At 38.4% G+C, this 16,340-nt stretch overlaps 1 long non-coding RNA gene across 1 annotated transcript; it reads left to right on the top strand.

Moving 5' to 3' along the window:
- The first annotated feature begins 170 nt into the window (after positions 1-170).
- On the top strand, positions 171-13,986 carry LOC144235622 (uncharacterized). Its single transcript, XR_013336264.1, has 2 exons — positions 171-289; positions 13,848-13,986. It is a non-coding gene; the product is annotated as an uncharacterized LOC144235622 (long non-coding RNA).
- Positions 13,987-16,340: the final 2,354 nt, after the last annotated feature.

Here is a 16,340-nt window from a genome sequence, read left to right as displayed (position 1 = left end):
TCGGAAGCGGCAGGACTTATCCTAAGGAAACGGCAACCCTCCCCGCGCCTGGAGGCGGAGGCAGAGCAGTGGTAGAAGCTGAGTTTGACGTCACCGGTGGGGGGAGGAGCCCGGCGAGGCAAAGCGCGACTTCCGGAAGAGGGGAGCGCCCAGTTGCCGGTAGGGAAGGGAGACGCGGCACGTGGCTCTTGACGCACGCAAGCCGGCGGGGCGGGGCGGGAAGCGCGGTAGGTTCCTGCGTTAGGCAGCTCGTCCCATCTCCTAGCGCCGACTGACTCCCGTCAAGAGTGTAAGTTAGTTAAACTATTTGGGCGTTCAGGCTGTGGAAGTGGAGGAACTTGGGTCAGTGAGAGGGGTCGTAATGCTTCTCGTTCTAAGTTTCTTAGTTGCTGGGCTCAGGGCTCAGCCAGAGTGCCAGCCTGCGAGGTGTTTCTGAGCCGACCCGCCTGCCTAGAGTATTATTAAAAGAGTTTCTGAGGTTTCTGAGAGAGCCACTAAGCAGGGGGAGCGGGCACACTCTCGGGCTAACTTGGACGGGCTGTGTCGGGAGAGGAGAAACGCGGGGCGGGGCGGCGCGGCCGAGAATCCCACCGAGGCCGCAGGTGGACCTTCCCCACTGGTCGGATCGTGCAAATGGACCTCCGCGCACACCTGGTCTGTGGGGAAATCGTGAGGACAGCGCCACCCTTTGGATTTTGAGGGAGACGGGGAAGAAAAGGCAGTCAATTAGATCTGCCTCTTCAGGGTTTGAGGGAGGCTCTGAGTTCCCGGTTGTGAGCTTTAAAGATCCTAATTGAAAAGAAGGTCGTGGTTTTGGTAAAGGTTTTCTTTTAGTTTGGCGCCCCTAACTTGAGAGAAGGAGTTTTGAATAAGTGACCCGTTTTACTTGATCACAACTTGGGAAGTAGTTAACTGGTTGTAAGGCGCGGTGAAGTCAGAAAGGAGTAAGTGATTTTATGTAATAATTGAGGATTGCTGTAGTGAGACTGCCGCTTCAGAGCCTTAGCTACGATCTTGGAACAGCCGTGTTCTCTTGTGGTAAACATCAAGAAGCTGTTCGACTAGACATTTTTAGCTTTTTGATGGCAAAGCTCTCTATTCATGCCGCTTTGATGGTTTTTGGTGCCTTGCACGTACCATATTGCTAACGATATTGTGTTGTGACCTCTGAGTTCTCTTCAGCTCAGTACCTGTAAGAAAAAAAAAGCTATCATTTATCGTAGGTCACGTCTCAACCTCTGTATGGAAGTGTTCTTTCTATGTAATTATTTTACCTTATAAATACATTAATGAACACTTATGGAAACAGCAGTGAATTAGGAAGTTGAGACTTTAATTTTTTATTTCTTAAACATGGAAGTATTTTGAAGTGAGCATAGACCTCTAGATATTTCACTTCCAAGTTCTTCAGTGTGCATACCCATAAAAAACATGCTAACTATATAACAGAAATATCACACTTTAAATGACTTGTTAGTGTTATCTAATATTTTAATATATAATATTCTGAGCCTTCAGGTTTATCCATTTAACTCGCAAATGATCTTTACAGCTGTTTTATCCAAACCATAATCCAGTTAAAGACCACACTTATGGTGTGTATGGTGTTTTTGTTTATGTATTTCAAGTCGCTTTTAAACTAGAGTAGTCACCCCCCAACACATTTTTTTTCTCTCTGATTAGCTAAAGAGAGATTTATTATCCTGCAAAATATCTCCCCTTCTAGAATTGACTACTTTCTCTTTGTGTTTAGCCAAGAGAATTTCAAATAAGCCTGGACATTAATGCTAAAGGCTTGTTAGATTGGTGCCATCATGCTCGCTCTCCTAAATTTATGTTTTGTTGTTTTTCTCCTTAAAACAAAGTTTTCTGTGAGGTGTTATTTTTAGAAGGGTTGGCTTCCTAAAAGTGTCTAACGCTCCTATGAACTGTTCACTTAATGGCCTTAACAGTAACTGGCAATTCTTGCCTAGTAATTCTTTAGGGTTTGCAAAATGATAGTTTCTAATTCTTTCATTCCATCTGCATTTATTAATTTGCATTCTTCTGTAAAGTAGAAGCTTTCTTTTATAAACTGGCAATATTTAGTTACCCCGAAATACAGCCTTTTGGAAAGTTAAAAAAAAAAAAAAGTTCTTTTTTCTTTTATTACCAATTTTGAAAGTAAGTTTAAAGGTCTCAAAGAGTAACAGATGAGTTTTTGTAGCTTTAAATTTTCTGAATGTCACTCGTTGATTTTTGGTATATTTTTTATCAGTTATTCTTTTTGATTTTCAAATTTTAGTGCTTCTAGAGCATCTCTCAAAGGATTCTATGTAATTATTATTATAATTTAAAAAATTCTTTGAACATTTTTAGTAGATGTAACACTGGACTGGGCTGGAGCATGAGGCTAGGTTTTGATCTTTTTTACTTTTGTCATGATCTACCTAGGTGACCTTTAAACAGTTTGCTTAACTTCTTTCGGCCTCATTTTCTCCATCTGTACAAATAGAGAATTTTTGGCAAGGTTCTCTGCAGCTCTGATATTTTCTGACTTAAATAAGAAACCAACTTATTTAGATATATTTTACATATTACAATTTGCCTGTTTCAGGTATACAGGTCAGTGATTTTTAATAATTTTACTAAATAGTGCAACCATCATTGTAAGTTTTTAGAACGTTTTCATCCCTTTAATAAGATTCCTCATGACTGTTTATAGCTAATTTTCACTCTTATCCTTAAACAACCATTAATAGTCTTTTTGTCTCAATACGTTTGCCTTTTCTGACCATTTTATAGTAATAGAAATATATAATATGTTATCTCTTGTGTCTTGCTTCTTTCACTTAGAGTAATGTTTTTGAGGTTTGTTCATGATGTGACGTGTCATTAATCCATTCTTTAAGGAAAATAGTATTCCATTTTCTGGATTTTTTTTTAAATCTACCCATTCACCAGTTGACGTACATTTAGGTTGCCAGATTTTGACGATTATGAATAATGTTTTTGTGAATATTCATATGCAAGACTTTTGTTAACACATGTTTTCATTTCTCTTGGGTACATACCTAGGAAAGTTATAAGTTGTATGGTAGTTCTGTGTCCCAACTTTTTGAACAAACTGCCAAACTTTTCCAAAGTGGCTGTTATTTTTCTATCCTAGAAGCAGGGTATGAGAGTTTCCAGGCTCTGAATTTTTGATGATCTGGAGATATTCTCTGATTTGAGATTATTTTTCCTTATTCTTAGCATTTTGCTAGCAACAAACTACATTTTCCTTGGAAACCATTCAATTCTTTTAATTAGTAGGAATAGTTCGTAAAGGAAATAAAAATATATCAATCTATTATAAAGTAAAATTGCGTTTCTTAGTGTTTAAAAAAATTTTGTTTTATTTTCGTAGTATATGAAGAATGGTTGTAATACTGTTATTAATGAAAATAAGACACTAATAAGATATGGTCTTGGCTAGTTATAATAATAAAACTATATTCCAATGATGGCATACAATTTGTTTATTTTATTACTCTGACATCTTTAACATTATTAATTGAATCTTTATTAGGTATGTATATTCTTGGCATGTTAATAGAGTTAGATTATTTCTCCTGACATTTATGTATACTATCCTTGGTAAAGTATAAACTCTTTTCGACAGAATAGCAAAACTGACTTTACAGCCGCAGAATGAAATTGCATTGTGTGAAGTTATAGTGTCTAAGCTAGGATTCAAAATGTGGGAGGAAGTAATGACGTTACAACGCCCATAAGCCCTCAGTAGTAAGCTCCTGGTTCCAAAAGTGGCATATTGTCACTATAGCAACTACCCATACTTATTTGGATCTGAAACCCAGGCAACGAATAGTGGATAAGACTATAACATCAAGATAGATAATGTGCTCCAGTGGGTTGATGTGGTCTGGTCTGTTGATGGTCAAGTATTTGTACCATTTTTCTTATGTTTTTTATGATTGATTGAAGTTTTATGAAGTTATCTTAATTTGTATTAATGTATTTTTTTTTTGTAGAGAAATTAAACATTCGGTATTCTTATATTCTTTTCTAACCCAAGCTTAGTGCTTTTTCCAGTTAGGTTATTAGGATATTAAATATATTTGTACTGTAGCTCTTTCTCCATTATTGTTTGGCAATTCTCAAACAGTAGTTATAAAAATATAACTTTTATTCTGAATCACTTGCAATATTATAACAGAAAAAATATCATAACATACTATTTTAGCTACATCATGAAAAGATGCTCAAGGGTACCAATAAACATGCAAATTGCCTAAATGCAAGCATCTTTAGAAAAAATGTTTTTTTTTCTAAACAAGGTCTGGATTTCAGACACTCTTCACAAATGGAGATGACATAACTTCCTTCCAGTTGTCTCTTAGCATGCATCCATAAATTTACTTAGAGGCACAGAAGCCTTCTGAGAAAATAGAATTGGGAACCTGATTCCTTTCTTTCTACCCTTGTCTGATGGATTGGAATAGTTTCTGGTGAGGTCATATTGCAGGAAAAAGAAATGAAGGATCGAAGGGAATTTGTCTTAGAGCTGATGAACTGACTGCAAAACAAAGGGTCACATTTTTTTTTTTCCTCTAGATCCACCATGTTGCTGATACCGAACTAATTCTAATCAAGTCAGTCAGAAATTTGTTGTGCAAGTTTGTGAATTGGAAGACCTATATCAATAAAGCAGAAATTAATAGCTTATAATCTAAAAGAGTCTAAAGCAGTGAGAGAAAAATTGGGTCTTGAACAATGTGATGGTATTTGGAAAGGACTGTAGCTTACTAGAGGATGCTTCCCCCACTGGGAAGGTGAAAAGTTTTTAGATGTTCGGAAGACACTAACATACTAAATTAAAAAAAAATTTTTTTTATGTTTTATTTATTTTTTAGAGAGAGAGACAGAGGCAGCGTGAGCAGCAGAGGGACAGAAAGAGAGGGAGACACAGAATCCGAAGACAGGCTTCAGGCTCTGAGCTAGCTATCAGCACAGAGCCAGACTCTGGGCTCGAACCCACAAACCGTGAGATCATGACCTGAGCTGAAGCTGGATGCCTAACTGACTGAGCCACCCAGCGCCCCTAACATACTAAATTTTTTAAAGGATGAAATGTCCTGATTTCCAGCTCATTCAAATTGCAAATAATTCTGTGGGCTGAACAAAACCAGATCACCAGATTACCTGTAGGATACCAGGTTACCACTTCTTTACCTAAGAGCTCTCATACATGTGGGCTAGGGCCATGTTGTGTTCTAATAGCAGGCATGCTAGCTAATTCCTGTGCTTTAAGTCCATCTCAGAGCTATTTTTCTTTTTAATCCGTACCTTTCAGAGTTTAAAGGAAAAGGAAAGGGAAAAAAAAGGTTTAATGTGTTTATTTTATAGCATTATTGATTTCTTTTATTCAAGTGGCTGGGTGTTTATTTAGAGTATCTTGTGTTGCTAAAAATATGTTGAAAACCGTATTCCTGTTTTTGATGCAGTTTATTCAACCAGTAGGGTTCAGTAAGTGGCTGATTTTAATTACTTTAGTTGGAGTTTGACAGTATAGTATCCCACATAGGACTATTACTCAAGGGAGACTGTCTCTAATCATTTTAATTGGGTTCGTTTGGTTGCTTAACTAGCTTAAGTAATTAGGGGACTTTTCTTCTCTTATCCTCCCTCCCTTCCTTCCTTCCTTCCTGTAGATACTATAGGGAGTTTAGAGGACATCCATAAACATTCATCAGTGCATACCTGAGCCTCCCAGAGACTAGAATGGGGAAGTAAAAACAGGAACTAAGCTTACTCTCTTCATCTCTGAATTTAGTAGTCTCTCATTTTTCCTAGTAGGCTTCCTTTGCTTTTTCATTTTGCTTAGGGCCCCAAACTGCTGGTCTTTACTAGTCTACAAGTTATTCTAGCTCAATACCTTCATTTGCAAATTTGTTCTTTGTTTCCGCTTGAAAATCTTGAGAGAATCTGACTGGGTTATCTTTGGGAGATAGGTTACTAAATGGTGGCATTCTTATTGATTAAGGCAAAGTGTTCCTGCTGTTGTTAACTTTAAAAATAAAACCTTCCTAGCAAACAATGGGTTTATTCAGGAATAGCAGAGAATTGCAAGCTAGGACATGCAAATTATGACAAAACTGTAGGCAAGTCCACCTGAAGAAGAAGAGGAACACTCTTCTGTAGAAGAAAAGGGTGAAGTTGGGAAGGCTATTATAGACAAAAAGTCCATTGGAGTAAACTGGGAGTTCAAAGTATAGTGACTTTTCATTGGCTGAGCTGTGACTGTCTCATTGGCTGGCTCTTGCCAACTGACGAGTGGGGACAGATAAATCTTCCTCTTACTGGGACACTGGGGTAGTATCCACCCGCAAGGTGCATCTCTTCCTGTAGATTTACAGTTGATGAGCAGTAGGACACGAGAGATTCTCTTCTGAACCTTCTGACTCCATTTTAGTGAGGTTTCCATTAATTAATTTGCAAACTGCCATAGTCCACTTATCAGAATTTAGGAGGATGGAGTAATGTGCTGATGCTTTTACATATAGATGTGGGGATAAGGATGTAGAGAAGTAGCTTTCTTCAGAACAGGGTGTGGGCCAGCAGCCACTCTAAGTTCTCTCTGGTACAGTGGGCCCCATGGCTCAGTGACTTTGTCCAGAGATTCCTTGAACTCTGTATTGAACATAAATATCTTGTGCTGACAACTGATCTTTTAGATAGTTATTGATTAGTCTTCAAATAATTTATTTGGCTTTCCTTACTCCTGGAATACCTACTAGTCTTTTTCAGGTCAAACTAGTTGAATAGCTGTAAGACTGTGTCTTAAAGAGATATATCCTTCATGGTCAATTAGTGCAATATTCCCATTGCAGAATTTAATATTTAATCCTTTGGGAAAATCTCTTAAGCCTATTAGGTGCTGAAAAGGAGAAATGAAGTGAATATTTTCATACAACAACATTAATTGGAGTGTTACTTTGCTCCAGGGCAAAAGGGTTTCACTTGATATGCCAAATCAGTTTTAGAGGTGGAGGAATACTGTTGAGAATTTTGGATTTTGAGATTGTTCTCTTGTTCTGCTGGAAGAATGCCATGTTTGATTGTGACGTCTGCCATGGTTTGGAATTCTTTTTTTTTTTTTTAATTTTTTTAATGTTTTCTTTATTTCTGAGAGAGAGAGAGAGACAACATGAGCAGGGGAGGGTCAGAGAGAGAGGGAGACACAGAATCCGAAGACAAGCTCCAGGCTCTGAGCTGTTAGCACAGAGCCCAACGCGGGGCTCGAACCCACAAACTGTGAGATCATGACCTGAGCCGAAGTGGGACGCTTAACCGACTGAGCCACCCAGGCGCCCCTGGAATTCTTTTTTAAAAGTGTTTATTAGAGAGCATGAGCAGGGGAGAAGCAGAGAGAGAGGGAAAGAATGCAAGCAGGCTTGGTGCTGTCAGTGTGGAGCCCCATGCAGGGCTCCATCCCACAAACCCCGAGATTATGACCTGAGCAAAAATCAGGAGTCAGACTCTTAACCAACTGAGCCACCCAGGTGCCCCTGCCATGGTTGGAATTCTTGACCTGAATGACCTATGTTTTCTCTCCCTAGTTTGAGTTAGTAATTGTCTAAATGATACAATATTTTAGTACTTGTTTTCTACCTTCCTTTTGTTGTATGTGTACCTTCTTCAGTGGATTGATTGTATGTGTGCCAGTTACTTATATTGTATCACTTAAGTGTTAAATTTTATAAGTAACTTTTTTCAAATTAAGAATTTTTAAAAGCTGCAATATTATCAAATGAATTTCTAAATATAAAAATTTGTCAGCTTTTGACTGGATTCTCTAGGAATGTGAACTACTTCACTTATATTGGATAGTAACACGGGGGTAGTGGGGAGCATGTGAGAACTCATACTTCTGTGCCACAAACAATATAACAAATTTTCCATTCATTTGAAGGATACAGTTTCTTAGTATTCACTTTATATACAGGAAGATTTTAACATCTCTAAAATCTAGCTTTTAAGCAAGAGCTTTCTAGCAAAGAATTAACTACTCCCCCCCCCCCTTAATTGGAGTAATATGTGAATGTGGTAACAACAACAAAAAGTACTTTTGATGAAAAGCAGCAATTTCTCATTCCTTGCCTGCCATTGTTAGGCCTACCCCTAGAGACAAACATTTTTAATTATTTGGGCATTTGGTTCTTTAGGTAACTTTAAATTACATCATTTACCTACACTCCTTGATTGATTAAACATCATCTGTCTAGCCCCTTTTATAAAAGATCAAGACTTTTACTCCCATATTTCTCTCCCAGTCTTTCTAATATTTAATAATTATGAGTTTTGTTTTCTTCATTTTTATATTAATCTGCTTTTGCTACACAGCAATCATACAGTTTTTTTGTGTACATGAGGGTGTATCATGCAGATTAGATAGCTGTTCGGCAGTTTCTCACTTTTTCCTCGCCCACCATCATGGGAAGATTACAATTCCTCCTATCCTCCAATTAATGGGAGGCTTGGTCTTGCAACTTGCTTTGGTCAAGAAAATGCAGGAAGTGATGCATAGTTTGGAATGTAGACCTTACAAGGCATGAAATGTTTCTTTTTGTCACTTAGGGAGTTTCTAACCTTTGTATAATAAAACATGTCTCAGTCATCTGTTGGGCACCATTGAACCCCAGATGGAGAAACATGGAGAAGATGTCACCTTGACCTACAACCTGAAACAGAGCTGCCTCAATTCACCTAAAGAATTTATTTTTAAGTGAGAAATCATATGCATATTTTATGTATGCCACTGAGATTTTGTGCTTGCTTATTTTGCATAAAAAATCTGATTAATATAAAAATGAGTACCTAGAAGTAGGGTGCTGCTGTAACAAATATTCTATCTATTTTATTTTTATGTGTTATTTATTATTGAGACAGAGGGAAACAGAGCATGAGTGGAGGAAGGTCAGAGAGAGAGAGAGACACAGAATCCTAAGCAAGCTCCAGGCTCTGAGCTGTTAGCACAGAGCCCGATGCGGGGCTTGAACTCACAAACCGCGAGATCATGACCGGAGCTAAAGTTAGCCACTTAACCAACTGAGCCACCCAAGTGCCCCAACAAAAGTTTTAAATATGTGTCATTGGCTTTGGGACTGGGTGATGGTCACCAAGAAAACTATTATAGGAGGCCGGAAAAAATGGTAAGCTGTATTATGTGGTAGAAAAACGTTTGATAAAACTGTTGTCTGTAGTAACACAGAGGACAGCAAATGTTACTAATGAAGTTAGTATTAGGCAAGGAAATTTCAAAGCAGAATGTTGAAAGCATGAGCTGGTTGCTAAAAGGGCACAACAAGAAAATTCAGTCTACCACATCTGACCTCTTGGCTATAATTATTCATGTTGCTTCCATTCCACCTGCCTAGTTTGTCATCTTAATATGTATGTATGATGGAACATGCCAGTTAGCGTGCTTTCCTTTAGTGCGAGTGGACAGAAAACTGCCCGGCTGCTGGTCTTCCAAATGCAACAAAGAGGAATGCCTGTCTTTGACCCACTAAAACCATAGTGTAAAGTTAATTTTTATGGTGATGTTTCTTCCTCCCTCCCTTTCTTTCTTCTTTTTAAGAGAAGGGCTGTAGTTAATAAGGATGTTAGTTGCTGAAACAAATAAACTTGAAAATTTCCATGTTTTAACAAAATAGCAGTTTATTTTTTTACTTAATGGTTTAGTGAGGTCTTCCTGTCAGGAGACAGCTTTCTGCCTGCCTGCTCAAGATTCCTCTGTCTTTTGGTTCTCCCATCCTTAAAATGCCTTGTGATTGTCCCCTTCAAGTGGAAGGGGAAAGGAGAATGGAGAAAGCATTTCCCTGGCAAGGAAATGATGTTACTTCTACTTACATTCCGTTGGCTAAAAGTAGTCACATGGTACTGCTTAGATGCAAGAGTGTCTGAGAAATGCTGTTTCTAGTTAAACATTTACTTCTTAGGGACAACTTTACACTACAGAAGAAGGTGTATGAATTTTGGTTAATAGTTGGCCATCTTTGCTGCAAAGGACAGTTATACTCCTACTGTTTTTGGCAGGGGTAGATAATTGTGCTCCTTGTATGCTTTGTGAGTAGAGGTGGAAGAGGAAGGTGGAGGTGGAGTATTTGGTACAATTTTTCTATATTCAGATCTTCAATTAATCTCTGTTCTTACATGTTCTTCTCACCCCTTTCCTAATATAACTTAGAGACAGTTCTCCAGGTATCTCTGAGTTTGGAATCTCCATGGGGTTCTAGTGAGCAGGTCAGTTTTCACCTCAGTTGCAATTTCCTTCTAGTACATTATGTTCTGTTTAAGTTGTCAGCATACTCCTGTCTGTTTTTTGTTGAAATCTGTTGTTGGCCAGTCACCAACTCTTTCCAAGCTAACTTCTCTTTATTGTTATACTGGCACCTATACATTGTTTTTTATTTTAATCTTTAGGAGTCAGGTGAAATAAAAATAAAATATCTTCAATTAATATCTCTAATAAATTTTTAATTATTTTTAAATACATCCTGTTTGAGGAAGATGCATTTACTGTCCACCATAGGCTGACCCTTCTCTAGACTCTATAGGATATATGAAAACATAAAATGTATGATCTCTGCAAGTGGAGAATTCCCACCTACTCTACTCCAACTTTGATACGACTGCTGGCGTAACTTTCTAGAACACTTGATTCTATCATGGTACTTCTTTAGAAACTTTGATGCATTTTCCTTGCTTGTTTTTCCCTATGTAAACTCTGGCTGCCTTTCACTTCCCTTCCTCTCAGTACCTGCCCCTCTAGTGAGAAGTGTTCATTTCATTGTATTACCAACATGCCATGTTGATTCTCACCTTTGTGCCTTTGTATATGTTGTCTCCATTCTCTGGACTTACTATCTTTTTCATATCTGAGTCCTATTTAAATAGAGATGCTGAAATCAGATTTTTTTTTTTTTTTTTTAATGTTTTATTTCTAGGAGAGAGAGAGAGAGAGAGAGACAGCGTGAGCAGGGGAGGGTCAGAGAGAGAGGGAGTCACAGACTGAAACAGGCTCCAGGCTCTGAGCTGGCAGTCAGCACAGAGCCCGACGCGGGGCTCGAACCCACGAACCGCGAGATCATGACCTAAGTGAAAGTCGGACGCTTAACCGACTAAGCCACCCAGGCGCCCCCAGATTTCATTTTTTTTTAAGTGAACTGTCTTCACTGCTCCAGACGTCAGTGATCTTTTTTCTCTGATCAGCAGCAGAGCTTTTTTTTAAATCTATATTATTTATTGTTGAGTCACACTTGTTGGTTTTCTTTCCCATAAAATCGAGGAAAGCTCTGTGCTCTGTACCTCTTTGGGTACTCTATAGTGTCCAGCATAGTGAAGAGTTCATGCTAAGTATATAATAAATACTCATTTATTTTTTCATGTTTATTTACTGTTGAGAGAGAGAGAAAGAAGGAAGAGCAGAGAGAAGAAGAGACAGAATCTGAAGCAGGCTCTAGGCTCTGAGCTGTCAACACAGAGCCTGACGTGGGGCTCAAACCCATGAGCAGTGAGATCATAACCTGAGCCAAAGTCAGACGCTCAACTGATTGAGCCACCCAGGTACCCCGGCCCTGAATTGTTTAAACCGGTGGTATTCAAAGTACTCTCTGCAGATTGATGCTGGTACACGGAATGTTATCACTGTGCTGGAATATAAGTGTAGAAATGAGAATTAGCTTTAGAAACTTTTATACAAATTTGGCAGTAACTTTGTATGTGTTGAATTTATAATAAAAAATTTTGATTTCTATTTTGCATGTTTAAAAAGTTTCTGGTAAGGGCACCTGGGTGGCTCAGTCGGTTAAGCATCCGGACTTTGGCTCAGTTCACCATCTGCCAGTTCATGGAGAGCCCCATGTCGGGTTCTGTGCTGACAGTTCAGAGTCTGGATTTTGCCTCGGATTCTGTGTTTCCCTCTCTCTTTGCCCCTCCCCTGCTTACACTCTGTTTCTCTCTGTCTCTTAAAAATAAGTAAACATTAAATTTTTTTTAATTTTGGTAATTTCTATTTCATTTTATTAAAGTATCAGTCCACAGTGGATTAGANCACACACACACACACACACACACACACACACACACACACAATCAGAAGCTGGCTCCAGGCTCCAAGCTGTCCTCACAGAGCCCGACATGGGGCTTGAGCTCACAAACTATGAGATCATGGCCTAAGCTAAAGTCAGACACTCAATTGACTGAGCCACTCAGGCGCCCTGGATTAGAAAAATTTTAAAAGTGGCATCTCACCACAGATATTTCCGGAAACCCTAATTTAGACTACAAATATTGAGAATTTAGCAATGAAGAGATCAGTATACTTTGGACCAGTTGACGATTTCATGAAGAAGATGCGATCTCTTTTTAAAGGATGAATAGAATTTGGGTTGTTGTTACAACAATTTGGGTTGTTGTAAAGCACTGTGTCATTTCCAGCAGGGATAACAAGGTTTTGGACTACAAATGGAGATGTGCTAATATGTTTTGTATCACAGAGGAGTGTCAGGGAGAAGAGTCCTGGCAGAGTTAAAAATTAAGTATACTGAAAGCTGACCAGACCCTCTCTCTCTGGCCCTCCCCTGTTCACGCTGTCTCTCTCTCTCAGAAATAAATATATGTCTGTTGCTAATTTTCCATGGGACTAGTAGTGAGTACATTTTACATTTTGTCTCTTTGAAATGTTTCTTTTTAATTCAGCCTTTAAAAAATTAGATGGTTGGGGGCACTGGGTGACCCCGTCAGTTGAGCATCTCACTTTTGATTTCAGCTCAGGTCTTGATACCAGGGTCATGGGATCAAGCCCCTCATCAGGCTCTACATTGAATATGGAGGGCTCTCTCCCTCTGTTCCTCTCCCCCACTCATGCGTGCTCTCTCTCAAATAAAAAAGAATCTTCAAAACATTTTAGATGGTTGGCTTATTAATATGTTGTTGCTAAATTTATTCTAGCTTTAATATGAAGCTAAGTAAGTAAAATAAACTAAGGAAGAACAATTCATAAAATTTATTTTAAATTATAAACACCTGTTTTTGGGGTGCCTGGCTGGCTCATCCAGTGGAGCATGTGACTCTTGATCGTGGGATTTTGAGTTCAAGCCCCACATTTGGCATAGAGGTTCTTTAAAAATGTAAAAAAAGATAAAAATATTTTTAAAAAACTACCTGTTTTCATCTTGTTCTCTATTTTCCTTTGTCAGTTTCATTTTGGAACAAAGCTTTTTTTCTCATGACTAAATTGTAGTCCTATGAATTCAGAATTCAGAGACATGGGATTAAAAAAATATTGGTATGACAGTTGCACCTAGAGAATTAACATTTAGTTTATAGCACAAAATGTGAACTGAACTAGTTACTTTTTTTAATTGTAGAAAAATCTACATAACAAAATTTACCATTTTAAGTGTACAGCTCAGTGGCATTAAGTATATTCACATTGTACAGCTGTCACCACCATCCATCTCCAGAACTTTTTTATTTTTCCAAACTTTCCCATTAAATAATAACTTTGCATTTCCCTCCTCTCCCCTGAACTAATTATTTTAAATTTACTTATTTCAGTATTTTCTTACTTGTCCTGTTTGCTGTCATTATAAATGAATGTATATTGAGTACTCCTTATATATATATATGGAACTGGGGCAGATGCTGAGCAGGGTTGAATTACATTATAAAGAAGGCTGAGCAATTTACCATGATGTTAAGTGGTTTCCTAGGTTACAGTCTTGTATCATATTCTTTTTCTTCCATCCATAACCCACTAAGTATGCAAAAGAATACTACCTATTTTTTTTTTGTTTCAGAGGTTACCATGAAAATGTCTCCTTAACACCAGTCTGGAAATTCTAAAACAAGATTGAACTGAAATGCTGCTTTGATTTCATCTGAGATTTTGGATACATAAATGCACATGTTTGTGAAATTATTAAATACGAAAATGGATGGTAACTTGTTATTTTTTTAAAGCCTGGATAAATTTTTATAGCTATGGCTACTGTATGTCTCTATCTCTATCTATCTACCTACCTACCTACCTACCTACCTATCTATCTAGTGAGGTGTCTTGGTTTTATTTCTTCCTCTCTTTTTCTCTGTCATGTTCATTTGTACCTCTTCCTCCCCCTGCCTATAAGTTTGCCTGTTTCCCACGGCTTTGCCTTTGGAAAATCTTTGCTTAGAAATCTTACCTTTTTCAGTTCAGTTATCTCTCTGTGGGAAAATAACTTTTAAGTCTGTATTTCTTAACCCTGAGGCATAGTTCTGAAGCTAGAGCTGTGTCATGAAATTTTCTCTTATGTGGTCTGCTTTTACCTCAAACAAAATGTGTCTAATGTTGGACTTAATCATTTTACATCTGCTTAAAACCTCCTCTCCCCTCCCTCCCTCCTCTCTCTCTCTCTGTGTTTGTTTCTTTCTTTCTCTCTTCTCGTCTCGTCTCGTCTCGTCTCGTCTCTTCTTTTCNCTTTCCATGTTTTAGCTATTGTTGAGAGTGCTGCTATGAACATTGGGGTACATGTGCTTCTATGCATCAGCATTTTTGTATCCCTTGGGTAAATTCCTAGCAGTGCTATTGCTGTGACCCTTTCCATTCTTAAGCCACTCTCTCTAGTATAGCCTGATCACCTGATGCCTCTTAGTTCAGTAGTCACCTAGCAATAGAATTTTCTCTCCAGTTTTTATACCACTTTCTCTGTAACTTTTCACATGAAAGTTCTGAATAACTATTTTGGATTATAGTTCATTGTGTCTCTTTCTCATCATTGTCTTTTTTATTGTTGTATGCCCCAGAAGGCTTGCATCATAGTTGGCAGTCAACAACTTGTTTTTGAGAATATGGTATTCTAACTATAACTTCTTCTTCTAATGTATTTTATACATCATTGCCATGTTCTTTCATTCATTTAACAAATATTTTTTTTTTCAAGTTTATTTATTTTGAGAGAGAGAGAGAAAGTGAGAATCAGGGAGGGCCAGAGAGAGAGGAAGAGTGGGAAAATCCCAAGCAGGCTTCACAGTGTCAGAGCGGAGCCTGATGCAGGGATCAAACCCTGATGCAATGTTCAAACCCACGAACCGTGAGATCATGACTTGAGCCAAAGTCAGACGCTTAACCTCCAGAGCTACCCAGGTCCCCTTAAAAAATATTTATTGAGTGCTTATTTATGTGCCAAGGACTCTTTAAGTGCTAAGGATGTAGTAATCAACAAAAGAAACAGAAACATGACTTCTGGTCTAGTAAGGATAAAAGAATGACAAATTAGCAAAATAAAATAAATGATGGAGTATGAAGGGAGTATCAAGTGTAAAAGTTGACATTTTGGATAAAGTGGCCAGGAAGGCCTTTCTCTAAAGGTGGCATTTGAATAAAGAATTGAGTGGGGAAGGAATATCTGCTGGGAAGAGTATTCCAGGCAAAGGGAACAGCAGGCGCAAAGGACCTCAGATGCACGTGTGCCTGGCATGTTTGAATACGGCAGAGAGAATCATAGTGAGCTGGAAATGTGTAGTAGGAATCAAGGGTGTATGTTAGGGGAGAGGTATTGATTGGGAAGATCTGGTTTGTAGGTCACAATTAGGATTGTGATTTTACTCTGCATGAAATGATGGCTAACCTTTGAACATACAAGTGAAGTAATCTGACTTACATGTTAATAGAATTATTATGTTCCCCTTTATTGAGGAGAGAGGGGAAGTAAGGAAATCAGGTAGGAGCTTTGCCACCAATCCTGGTCAGAGATAATGGTGGTTCAGACCTCATTGATAGTGGGAGTAGTGAGAGGTATTCTGATTTGAGAATATTTGAAGTGGAGCTAACAGAATTTTCTGATGGATTGAATGTGAGGTATGAAGGGAAAAGAAGAGGAGTCAAGGATTGTTTGAAGGTCTTTGGCCTGAGCAGCTCAAGGATGGGATTGCCATTAATTGAGATGTAGGTAGCTCTGAGAGGGGCAGGTTTGGCAGGGGATTTTAAGGAGTTAAGCTTCACATGTGCTAAGTTTGTGATGTCTGCTTGACATCTATGCTGAGTAAGACTGTCCAGGTTCATGTGGATATACTAGACTGAAGTTCAGGAAGGGGGTCTGAGGGTCATTGGCATAGAGATGATATTTAAAATTATGAGACTGATTGAGTCATCTAGAGAAGTGTAGAAAGAGATTAAACTTTTTGAAATACCTTACTCCTTCAATATCTCTGCCTGGTACATACCACCCAAAGGCTCTGCTTGGTACCCCAAAGGCTGCAGCATCTCTATGGCCTTCTACAGTTTAGTTTCATATAAATCTGTTTCTTTTTCC

This window comes from Crocuta crocuta, unplaced genomic scaffold (assembly GCF_008692635.1).
Source record: "Crocuta crocuta isolate KB4526 unplaced genomic scaffold, BGI_CrCroc_1.0 scaffold65, whole genome shotgun sequence".
Classification (NCBI taxonomy): Eukaryota; Metazoa; Chordata; class Mammalia; order Carnivora; family Hyaenidae; genus Crocuta; species Crocuta crocuta.
The sequence above is the reverse complement of the archived record's forward strand: the minus strand, read 5'-3'. Positions and strand labels throughout refer to the sequence as shown.